This window comes from Lissotriton vulgaris, chromosome 6 (genome assembly GCF_964263255.1).
Source record: "Lissotriton vulgaris chromosome 6, aLisVul1.2, whole genome shotgun sequence".
NCBI classification, from domain to species: domain Eukaryota; kingdom Metazoa; phylum Chordata; class Amphibia; order Caudata; family Salamandridae; genus Lissotriton; species Lissotriton vulgaris.
In genome coordinates this window covers 1,308,796,304-1,308,809,057 of record NC_141694.1, presented here as the reverse complement: position 1 = coordinate 1,308,809,057, position 12,754 = coordinate 1,308,796,304, and positions in this window count along the sequence as shown.

Here is a 12,754-nt window from a genome sequence, read left to right as displayed (position 1 = left end):
GATGCAGAGGTTTTAATCTTACAGTGACTATGACTTCACGTCTTACATGAGTTGTAGATTCTTTCTTCTACATGCATTGGTAAATGCAATAGGTTTCGCATATGCGATTATTGATAATTTTTTTGTCATTGTAAGTTTTAGCTTGGTGAGCAGGAGTAAAATTGATAAGATAAACTAATATTTGAACAAGGGTTCCAGAATGCCAGGCACTATGTTACTAGAATAGAGAAAGGAATAACAAAAAAATTGATAGAGGAAATCACAAGAGAAGGAGGGACTAAGGAAGGAAGCAAGAATGTAAGAAAGGGTTTAAGAAGAAAAAAATGAAGGGTCAGTGAGCAAGTAAAAAATCAAAGACCTCACCCTACACCTCCGGCAAGTCCCTACACTTCTCCAGTACAGGAAGGACCTCAAGATACAAAAAGGAAAACATACCTGCCAATCAGATTCAGTTATAGGCCTAACAAAAAGGCCCTTTAATAAATTTAGAACCCCCGAATCTCAAGAAATCACATCAAAACATGATAGCAAATATATAGAAATGTTATCACATAGAAAACATTTTTTTCAGTACATAATTATCAGGCCACATAAAGCTTTTTTTTAAAAACCAAATAGATCATCAATACATTCCCACATACATACATACAAAAGCTCTCATACCATCATTCATACCAAAATACCATACAATTCATACCACACACAGGCAACAAATCAGCAAGTACATAACAGCCATGGGCTGATCTAATTGTAGTAGATGGAAAACAATCATCGGGGGGATGGAAAGAAGATCAGTCAGGTTATCCCCAGGTGAGAAGGACGCCTTTAGGCCTATAACTGAATCTGCTTGACAGGTATTTTTTCCTTGTTGTATTTTGTATTTTCCCCGCCTACCTGCCTTCAATTAGCTGGGGGTCCCACTTCTATTCAGGAAGGACCTCAAGACCTGGCTCTCTGGATGACCCCAGCATGCAACAATGACGCCCCCCCAACCAGTGCCTTGAGACTCTCGTGGGTGGGTAGCTGCACTTTACCAGCCCTGACTGATTGATTGATTTATTGAAAGAGAAAAGAAATTAGTGAAATCTGGGTAGTGAAAAAGAAAGAACGTAAATGTGGAGTTTTCGATTAATCTAATAAAGGTGTGGGGTGTTCTGGTCACAGCACCTACTTTCCGGGTAGGATAGCTACAATCAAGAAGAGTCACTTGCTAGTGTAGCTACAGACACATTGCAGTGAAACTGGGGAGAAGCAGAAGAAATGACAAGCAAAGTTAAATGAAATGCAGATGTTCAGTCCTCAGCTTGACTACACAAATAAGGTGTACAAAAAGGTTGAGGTACAGGAAAGCAGAGAAGCATTTCTTGGAAGTACAAGCAGAAGAGGTATAGTGCAGAAGAGCTACATCCAATGAAGGTACATTAGCAGGGGTATAACTAGCATAAGTGTAGGGGTGGGACGGGTGCAACCTTTGGAGGTAGAGATAGCTGGGGTACAACCTACGAACTGTAGAAGTGCTTCCTGCTGTGCAGGCGAAAGCTAAAAACTTACAAAGGGATAAAAAATAAAATTAAAAAAAACTGTGACAAAGTAAAATCTTGGCCCACTAGAGCTGCATGGTAGTGCACTTCTTTTCAGGAGTGTGTGCCTGTGTAATCAGAGTAAATATGTTGTTCCTCTTAGTGCATGAGAGGCAATGGCCACTGCCTTTTGCTGCATATATATTTTAATACGGAAGCTGAAGACACCGCTAAAACTATCCGTAGGGCAGAACTAAAATCGTCCCTCCAAACACCCCCTCAAGGCTGTGGTGTTCCTAAAGATGCAGTTTCCATTAAAAAAATCTAAATTAAAATGCAAAATCTATTGGCTTTGTCAATGTTTTTACATGTTGCACGGTAACATGTGCAACATGGCTTAAAGAAAAGGAAAAATTAAAGAACTATGATGCGGCTAGCGCTGGCACAATCATAATGCTTTTTATTTACTTTAAGCCATGTTGAATAGCAGCCCACACTATAGTGTAACATGTGGAAAAAAATTTGCATAGGGGGCTGAGACACTAGGCAGAATGTTCGGAAATGCAATAGAGAGCAGGCGATGGTGGTGGGAGAAAAGGTGTGGGTTAGAAACAATAGGAAAGAGAGAGCGGCGGGTGTTTAGAAACTAAGGAAAGCAGGAGGGTCGGTTAAGGAGAGCAAAGAGTGGGTTTTAAAAGAACAATGGTGAGCGGGTTGGTTTTAAAATTAACGGAGATCCGATCTAGGGTGGTGGTGAAGGAGAGGGCCCAAAAAGTTTTTTAAAAAACAGTGTACCTGCAGGAGCCAGCTTTGGAAGGACATTGGCAACCGGAGGCACTACTTGGTCAAGAATACATGGCAGGATGAAGACTCGAAGCCCAGGGGGAAGACCGAGGTGATGAGGAGGTGCCTCCCCAATATTAAGCAAGGAAGCAAGTGACGTGGGGGCCATCCAATGATAAGTAAAGGCAAGAAAATGGGTGGGCTTCAAAAGCCCCTTTTAAGATTTAAAAAAACCTATTTAGAATATTTAGAACTTTTAAAGAATTTTGTAAGCACAGAGCAATTGCTGTGCTGAGGAAACCTAAAAAGGTGGACTCTTTTGGCTGGACCAAAAAAGTATACCTGGTCGGGCAGCAACATATAACTGATGTAACACACCTGTCACAGGGCTCCTAATGAAGGTACTCTGCATAGGAAAATATTAGCTCCACCAGAATGGTGAAAGGAGGAGCAGGACGGCACATACCACTTTGAAGCTGTAGAGAAACACAGCCTTGCCCACGCTTACCTGCTACAACAGATGTACCCTTAATACAGTGCTGTTAGAGAACAGTACAGAAGGGACATGCTTGAGTGTCTGCCCTACAAGGGAAACCACCATCTAGCCATCTAACCACCATGCTTGAGTGTCTGCCCTACAAGGGAAACCACCATCTAGAACTGTCCCTGCAAATGAGTGCCTAAAATGTACTCTAACAATTCAAAGCCACCACTGTAAATACAATTCCAAGCAACCCTTGCACCAAAACCCAGCCATGAAAACACAAAGCAAGAACAGATTAGAGCGACATCAGTTAAAAAAAACAGAGGTCTCCTTAAATTACTTAAGGTGTGCACGCTTTTTCACTACAATGTGGATGTTGTAAGGAATGCAATGCTGCACTATGTATTAGGCTGCTTATCATAAATTCCGATAGACATCCAAGCACTGGTGCATGTTGATTTTTTTGTCAAAGGATACACTGTAAATATGTAAATATGGAACATCATAGAAAAGCAAAAAGCATGGCTATAAACAGAAATAAAATGCAGTTATTGTAGAATATGCAAAGAACAGTTAAGTTCAATTTGGAGGATGTTTTAATAGAGTCAAACTCATAAGGAACCAGGAGCATGGACTGTGATAGTTTAATATAACAATTTTGTAGTAGCTCTTCTAACTGAATTAGAGCAGTATCTAGGAAGTGTACGTAAATGTTAGCATTCCAAAATGTAGCATTAAAGCCCTGTAACTAGCCTTAACCAGAGCCTATTTTAACATGCCTACAAAATAAAGTTGGTGAAATATTGCCTCAATTCAATTCAATTTATTAAAGTTTTGGAACTCCAATGAGGTCCACTTAAAAGGATACATGCCAATTAATACATAAAGTGCAATAAAAACATGTGACAACGCATTAATGACAAACAACTCCGAGTAAAAGTTATCAGCATATAGCAATTTCAAGGAATAAAGTTTGGAATTAGCAGCCAACAATGAGGAAACAGAGCATATCCTGAATTGTGCAAATAACAAATTAAAAAGCAACCGGATCATGTGCAAATTTACAATTAAAATTTAAAAATCCAGCTTCAGCAGACACTGAACTTGGAAAAAAAATCAGTGTTGTTACAGCGGCCTTATGTCCAGATAAAATCCAGAACAATGAGCTAAAACTAAACCTATCCCACCTATGCAAAATCATGTAAAATGGTAGCCAAAACAATGCAAAATACATTCGAAAAGAGGAGAGAATATTTAAAACTACATAGTAGGGCAACAGCTCAGAAATTGCAGCCCATTTGAAAAATATACAACTAAAATATGTACATAAATTCCTTTAAAAAGTTGAACAGTTTTCCACAAACTGCTTCATTTTTTGGATTAAAGAGAAAGTCGCGAGCTGATGCAGAAAAAGTCACAACTACCAACGTTGGCAGTGGACTGAATCCCAAACTGAACGAAGGTATGAATATCCTGGCAGATGGCAATCCTGGCTAATAGTTTTTTGTTTTTTTTACAAGAATGAACTCTATTAGGGAAATAAAATAAAAAATATGTGAAGGTAAATGACCTGGCTCGCCAGGAAGAATGCTTTTGAATACAATGGTGCAGCTAAACGGAGGATGGCCGCAATGAGACTGCAAGCCTACAGTCAGCGACACTCACCATATTGAAATGCCAGCCTACTGCATGAAAAGAAGGAAACTATTTTACTTGTGTGGGACAAGACAACGTAAAGGCATGGCACACACTTGGCGTCAGGTCTATCAAATGTAGAAAAAAATGATCTTGTTTATGCAGCATGTAAAACCTTGGGGTAGGGGTCAGGGTTTAAAGGGAGGCTTGGAGACCATTGCGTTCCAAGCCTCGTGGAAGAAATTTAATTTACAGCACAGAGTGAAACAGAAAGAAGAGAAACAAATGAAAGACACTGGATCGGAAGGCGAACGGAAACCTTTAAGCCTCCTAACAGGAATGCCAGCAGTTAAAAAATAAAAGTAAGTAACTGTGCAGCCAAAAGCATAAACAAGTCACACAAAAGTGGATGGAAACAGTACTTGGACTGTGAGATACTGATAAGAAGAACACATGAAGATCAACTGGAAATGGTATGCTACAACCAATAGAAATGAAGGAAAAGTAAGTGGCAAGCACGCCAACCAATGGAAAGTAAGGGCGGGATGGAAGTCCCTTTTAAGATTTATATTAACAATAGATTTCACAAGCATGGTGCAAGAGCTGTGCAGGCGAAACCTACAAAGCACTATACTATGTTTCAGAGGCACAAATGTAGGTCCCGCTCATTTCATTTTTATTTTAAATATTTTTATTTTTCCTTTCAAAGAAAAAAGCACACATTAAAGTAACAAAGAATAAACATGCTTTTCTCATCTTACATTTGTTCACCTCACAATATCAAAGAAAATCCTTAATCGAAAGAAACAAAAAAAGAAAAAAAGAAACCATATACATTTCATTGAAGGGAGCCAATACATGGGCATATCATATTTTGACATTTTAGCAATTTACACCCTATCAGCCTATTCCTGCCCTCCATTTCTCCAGTGGTCCCCAAATCTTGAGGCCCCGGGTTCTCCCGACCCTGCCTTTTCCAGCATAAATATGTTTCTCAAGATTATATATAGCAATAAGATTTGCTAACCATATTTGCATAGATGGAGGACTCTTATCTAGCCATACTCTGCCTAACATTAATCTAAACACAGCAGCTGCCATAAACAAAAACATTACGTCGCCCGAGTCCGTTTGTGGATTTCCCTCATCTACCCCCAACATAATTAAACTTACTGAAAAGGTTATCTGTATCCTTAATGTATTAACTAAAAAGTGTTCAATGTCCTTAATTAATGTATGTAGCTGCGGACATGTAGCAAACATGTGGACAATATCAGCCTCGATGGAGTTACATCTAGGACATGTAGTGCCCTCTGTACCCCCCCACTTCGCAATCCTAGCTGGAGTATAATACAATGAAAACAAAGTTTTATAATGTTGGGCTTGCAAGGGGGCAGAACAAAGCATGGTCCGACCTAGTTCTAGGGATTCGTTAAAGACTTCCGGGGTAGCCTCTATCCTCTCCTCCCATTTAGCCCTATGCTTATCTAGATCATCTGGTCTATTTTTTGCCAAGGCAGCATATATTAACCTAATGGAGTATTCCTCTCCCGCTATTATCCCTTCCATCAGCTCATAAGGTTGAAAACCCAATGGACGTCCTTGCTTGTTTCTTAAAAAACTCCTTATCTGAAGATATTTAAAAAAATCTCTTCTATTTATGTTGTATATATTCACCAAATCCTCGAATTGTACCATAATCTCGGAGTTCATTAAGTCCCCAATTTGATGTATCCCTTTATCTTCCCAACCAGCCATTACATGATCAGAAAAAATATCTTCAGGGAAGGATTTATTTTTATAAACTTTGGTATATCTATTAAACCTGCCCATACCTGTTTTCTTCAAAAAAGAACTCCATATTTTAAGTGCCGCCCTAAGTGTCTTATACGCCTGTCTTCTAAGCTGACCCAAGTCAGTAAAATAGAGAAAGCAATTCTCAGCATTCTCTCCTAGTACCGCTGTGTAGGCTTCCACTGACATATTAATAGACTTTTATGACCCTCCTCCTCCCCCTATCAGTCCCTGGATATACTGGAGAGCCGCAGCCAAATAGTACATCCTAAAGTCTGGTGCGCCCCAGCCCCCTCTATCCCTTGGCAACGTATTAAATTTATAAGCCCTACGAGTTTTTCCTTGGGCCCATATAAATCTATTAATTACATTCTCCAACATACTAAACCATTTATTCTCGAAAATTAAAGGTATTGACCTAAATAAATACAAAAATTTGGGTAAGACCATCATTTTTAACACGTTCGTGCAGCCAACCAGTGAAAGGTGCAAGTTGTTTATCCTTTCCAGATCACTTTTTACCTTCACAATCAATGGCTTGATGTTACACTCGACTACCTCCTCCAGATTTGCGGAAATATCAATCCCTAAGTATGTTGCACTGCTAACCACCCTAGTATCCTGACTAATTGCAAACCTATTCAAAATTATTTGGGTCTTTGTTTTGTTTAGACTATAGCCCGATACCAGTCCAAATTCCTGTGCCTCTGCTTCTATACCTATCATAGCCCTATCTGGGTTGGGAGTTAGTATAGCAACATCATCCGCATAAGCGAGGGTTTTCACGATACTGTCATTTATTGTCATAGTCTGAATCTCAGGGTTTCCCTCTAATTTGCGAAGTAGTGGCTCTATGTATAAGGCAAAAAGTATGGAGAAGACGGGCAACCCTGTCTGGTCCCTCTTTGTATATGTACTGGATCTGAATGCTCTCCATTTACTCTTATTTTTGCGACCGGGTTTCTATATAGAGCTTGTATAGCCTGTATGTACCCTGGCCCAATACCACACCACTTCATGACCTCCCATAGATAGTCCCAGGCGACCCTATCAAATGCCTTCTCGGCGTCTAAGAAGAGAGCCGAAATAGGATCGCCTGCCACCTCTGCCGCATCAAACATAGTGATGACTGTCCTAATATGCTGTGTAGTACCCCTCCCGGGTATGAAACCATGCTGAACTGGGCTCACCAGATGTTCTATACAGCCTGCAAGTCTTTTTGCCAACATCTTCGAGTATACCTTAACATCTGAGTTCATCAGAGTAATTGGCCTGTAGGATCCAGGGAGAGTTAAGGGCTTCCCTTTTTTAGCGATAACAATTATATCTGCCCCTCCCCATGAATCCGGTGCCTGCCCCCCTTGTTGTACATACAGCATAACCTCAAACATATAGATCAATAAACACTCCCTAAATACCTTGTAAAACTCAATCGGGATTTGATCAGGTCCAGATGCCTTTCCTGACGGTAAACTACTTAATGCATCGTTGAATTCCTCTAGACCCAGGGTAGATTCTAAGATTTCCCTTTCTTCTCCTGTAAGAAGTGATGGGACTAGATCTTTAAGGTAATTATTAATTTCCACTGCTCCCCCTGTGCCTTCCCGTGTATAGAGTTTTTCATAGAAAATTCTGAAAACATCTCTTATCTTATCCGGTTCTGTAACAATGTTATCCAATGGGTCCAGTATTTCCTTTATCTCTGCAGCTGCCCTCTGTTGTCTAACCTTGACTGCTAGTATATGCCCTACTTTTTCACTGCACTCATATGCCTCCTCGTTTTTAGCCATGTATTTTTCAGCCAGCTTTCTGGACATACTTTCTACAGCTTCTGCTTTCAATACAACCAGGTTTAATAATACATGCTCCAGGCTAGCTTTAGATTCTATGGCAGCTACTAACTTCCCTTCCTCTATATACAACTTCTGTCGGATAGTCTCGTTCTTCAATCTCTCCTTCTTCCGTCTTGTCACTACATAAGACAAGGTTTCTCCTCTCACCCCTGCCTTGAAGCAATCCCAGGTCTGTCCTATAGAAGCGGTGCCATGATTGATCTCCCAAAAAACCCTAATCCATCCCTCCATATGCTTCCTATATTCCGCATCCTGAAGGAGGCTCCTCTCAAAAGTCCATGTTGATCTTTTTGGCGTCACTTGCGGAACCTTAATTGTTAATATAAGTGGGCTATGATCAGAGATAATCCTTGGTTGTTTTTCAATCAGTGTCTCCCTAACCAAAGATTTTGAGACTAAGAAATAATCTAATCTTACCAAGACCTGATGGGGTGCTGAATAAAAGGTACTACTATCTGTCATTGGATGTTGCATCAGCCATGGATCCGCCAAGAGATTATTATACACCATATTAGTGATGGCCCTATTTACCTTCTTCTTCCTACCACTATATCTCCCTCCTGTACTCATAAATGAGCTTGTAGGGTCATGTAAATTAAAATCACCACAACAAACGACAGGTTCGGGCCATTGTGCTAGTTCCGTATCTATAAATTGCCATATCTCCGGATCATCCTCAGTGGAGCCATATACAGTCACTAATGTTAGCCTGTAACTTTTAAAACATAATTCAGCTATGACCCATCTCCCCCATTGGTCCTCTTTCTTTCTTTTGACTATCACCTCCCTTCTTTTCCCAAGAATTGCAACTCCTCTTGTCCTAGTCCCTTGCCTGCTAGCTGCAAGAACATCAAGGCCCAATTGGTTCATCAAATATATCTGTTTTTCCTCAATATGCGTTTCTTGTAGGCATATCAGGTCTACTTGTAAGGTTCTAATATATGCTGCTACATTTGCCCTTTTCCTTGGATCATTTAATCCACAAACATTTATGGAGACTACTACTACTGTATCAAGCTGAAGGCGGTGCACCCATCTCTGTTCAAGCCTAAACAGTGCCTGCCTGGTCATGGCTGGTTGGGACTCGAGCACTAACCACTGGATGCTGTCTGCAGAATGATTGTGTAGTTGGTAGTGTTCATACAGTCTTGTGTGGGTACTGGAGCACTGTATGTTGCTTTTGTGCTCCGTTATTCTGAGCTTCACCTGTCTCATGGTCATACCTACATAGAATTTGTCACAAGGGCAAATCAGGAGGTAGATACATTTAGTACTGAGTGCAGTGAAAACACTCCTCTAAAGTGTATAGCCGAATCTATCAAAGCCACACCCATTCCTGGGAGAAGAAAAGGAAGGTTCTTACCCTAAGGGAGAGTAACACAGGCCTCTGGTTTCTCCAATGAGAGATAATAATCGCGCCATACCTAGACCGATTATGAAGGGAAATTCTCATCCACCCAGTGTCCGGTATGAATGTTTTCCCTGCACGCCCCCCTCACCCCATATCATCTTAATGTATAATCACAAATTTGAGATATGACTTGACCCGCTCTCTTCTAATTTCTTTTTCCTCCTACCTTTAGGTCGCCTAACTAGAGCAGGACCCCTTGGCCCTCTTTGTACCCGACCCAGTGAGGTTGTATTTGCTTTTTACTTCCTGAATGAGCATTGTATCATCTTTCTTCTTGTGTAGTACCTTGTTTAGGTCCTGACGATTCGCCGGTTGTCGAGAAACATGTTGACCACACCAGGGGGTTGAGTTAGTTTTCTGTATACCTACACAGTTTCTAGCTCCCCTCTCACCCCTTTTAATCAGGGAATCAGCCACGTCAATAAAATCCATTGTGGACTGCTTACCCTGTTTTAATATTCACTCACTTTGCACCGACTACACTTCCTCTCTTTTTCACTCACACACACCATCGGCAAGGAACAAAAGAACTCCGCCAAAAGAGTGCCTTTCGGCACTCCGTCAGACATTGCAGCACCGGTCTGACGAGGAGCAGTGAGCCGATGATGAAACTGGACATCCTACAGTCAGGGTGTGTTTCACACCTAACGCTCTGGGTGTGTGAGGCTCTCTAGTTCCGACAAATGAACCACCCTAGTTCCTTGACTCTGCACGTCTATTTCCCTCTCCACACTGTAGTACTCTCCCCCGGGGAACTTTGTATCCTTCTGTGTGCTCTAGTCTAGGACATGTACACTGGACCCCATTAAATATCGTCCGATCTCAGTTCCTCTTGTTGTTCCAAATTAAAATATCAGTTGGCAAGATTGGGGCTTGTAATTGAATTCCGAAGAAGGAGCAGTAGCATAGCAAGGATGCCATGGGCTCTGGTGCAAGCAAGGAAACTGCCCGTTTTGAATGCTGTTGGGGTAAATACAGCAATTATCAGGGCTCAGTGGGACCATTGGGGCTCTTGGCTGTGGTACCACTAAACCTGCAGGACCAATGGTAGCTACTCCCCTGTGAAGGAGTCTAAACAGATCATTAGTACTGTGTCTTGATACAAATGGCCTAGTCATTATTATGCCGACGGCTTGGTACTCCTTGACCACACTAAAATTGGCCTACAAAAAGCTCTAACGGTCCTGGCAATCTACAACGCCAAGAACAAACTGATTGTCAATTCATCCAAATCAAAAATAATCATCTTTGGGCGCCCTCCGAAAAAAAAACTGGCAAAATGGAGGATAGGACAGCTGTCTTTGGATTGCACACAACTCTACAATTACTTGGGAGTCTGGCTTACTGAAACAGGGCACCCAGGAGTACATCTTGACAAAATACGTACAAAAGGGAAAAGCATTACTTACCCCCTTGGTAAGCTGTACGCTACTTTACATAGTCCCACAACAACAGCAATCCAAAGAGTACTGAGGGCGAAGTTAATACCATCACTTAATTATGCACAACACGCCTTCCCAGGAAAACTTCCAAGCGTTCTAGAAAAAATCCACTGTTCGGCATACAAAAAGTTATTCCACCTACCTGCATGTACCAGAAACAATCTAGTGCGGCTAGAATTCGATCTGAATCAACAAAAATTGGAAGAGATGGCCTCCATGAGCAAATACTTTTTTCTCACCATGGCGTCAACAGAGAACACATTGAAGTCCATCATAAAAAACATCTTTCTGGAACCTGATAACCCCTGGTCAACCAGCCTATCCGCTGCTAAAGAAGCATTGAATTTCGCAGTGGAAAACTGGGATCCCAAGATAACTAAGTACACCGCCATTAAAAGTGCATTAAAAAAACAGGTTCGCCTCTGCTCATGCACCACTGACCTGAAAGTATTGGCAATAAGAGGCTTTCACGAGTCCCAAAGCCTCCCACACACAGATCATAAGTCCAAATTCCATCTTACCCAGGCAGTAGGGAGACAAGCCCTAAATAGGATTGTAGCGTTCAGATTACACCCTCTCCCCCTTAATGAACTATACCCTTCGAAGTCGATAAGGATGGAGTCTTCGGAGTGTCGGCTATGCAGATATAAATATGTTAGCTTGGCCCACATCCTATTTTGCTGCCCCGCCTTATGTTTAGAGCGTAGATTTTACCTCAAGCCCATTTTATTACAACAAGGGATCAGATCCACCAAGGAGGCTGTTTATCATCTGTACACACTGGGAACAGTGAAACATATGGCTCTGTTCGGCAAATTTATACAACAGACACATCGGAAATTGATGGACTCCCCCAGCTAAGTAATTGGGCTAGTATCTATATTGATCTCCCACATCGTCGAGACTTAATAGCCTATGCGATTGAGAGCAGGCCATATTGCTGAGAGAGCAGGAACAGACTAATGCACTTTAGATTTTTACAATGCAAATGTTTTTAATTATTTATTTGCTCTATTTTTATGGTTTTGAGTAACCACAATAAATGTAATCATTCACATTTATTCATTCATTATGAGATTTCTTAACTTGCTAGTCCTGTCACATTCACACTAGCAGTTATTGCATGCTGTGGGTCCGTTTGCTAAAGGTTTTTGTGGTCCTAATTTAGAATGTGTGCAAAAACCATACATTTCGAGGAGAATTAAACATGGTGGAAACTTCCCTCGCAAATGGGATTTGCTTGCAGGTAAATTCCTCAAATATGGAAGAATTTTCCTGTGAGGAAATCTAGTGTTTTCCACAGGTAAAAGTTGGTGAGTAGGTTGAAACTTACAATTTCGGGGATTCACCAATCATTTGCAGGGAATGTTAGACCTTTCAAACTTTCGTATATCTTTATCCTCTCGAGGGCTGTACTAAATTTTCTTTCATGGTGGGACTATAGAAAAAACAACCCTAAAATTGACTGAAGTAAACAAAACGGGTTTGGTCCAGCAATTTATGCCTATACCTCTGGTGGCTTAATACCAGTATATCGAACACCAAATATAATGCTGAAACATGTTGACAACCAAAATATTGACAAGTTAAGTACATATACGTACGTATAGGGTTACTGTACTTAACTGCGTGTGTATGTATCTCAGGCACATCTTCATCTTCTTGTCTGTCTCTTGCAGTCACTCTCGCCTTCTCCTGACGCTTTTTTCAACTCTCTACGGAGAAAAGAAGTGGAGATCAAAGTATTCAAATGCAAGCCCAGATTCTATAAACAAGATGCCTCACCCAGGGTGCCCTCAGGGAGACCTCACAGCGTGGCTCAAAGTACAGAG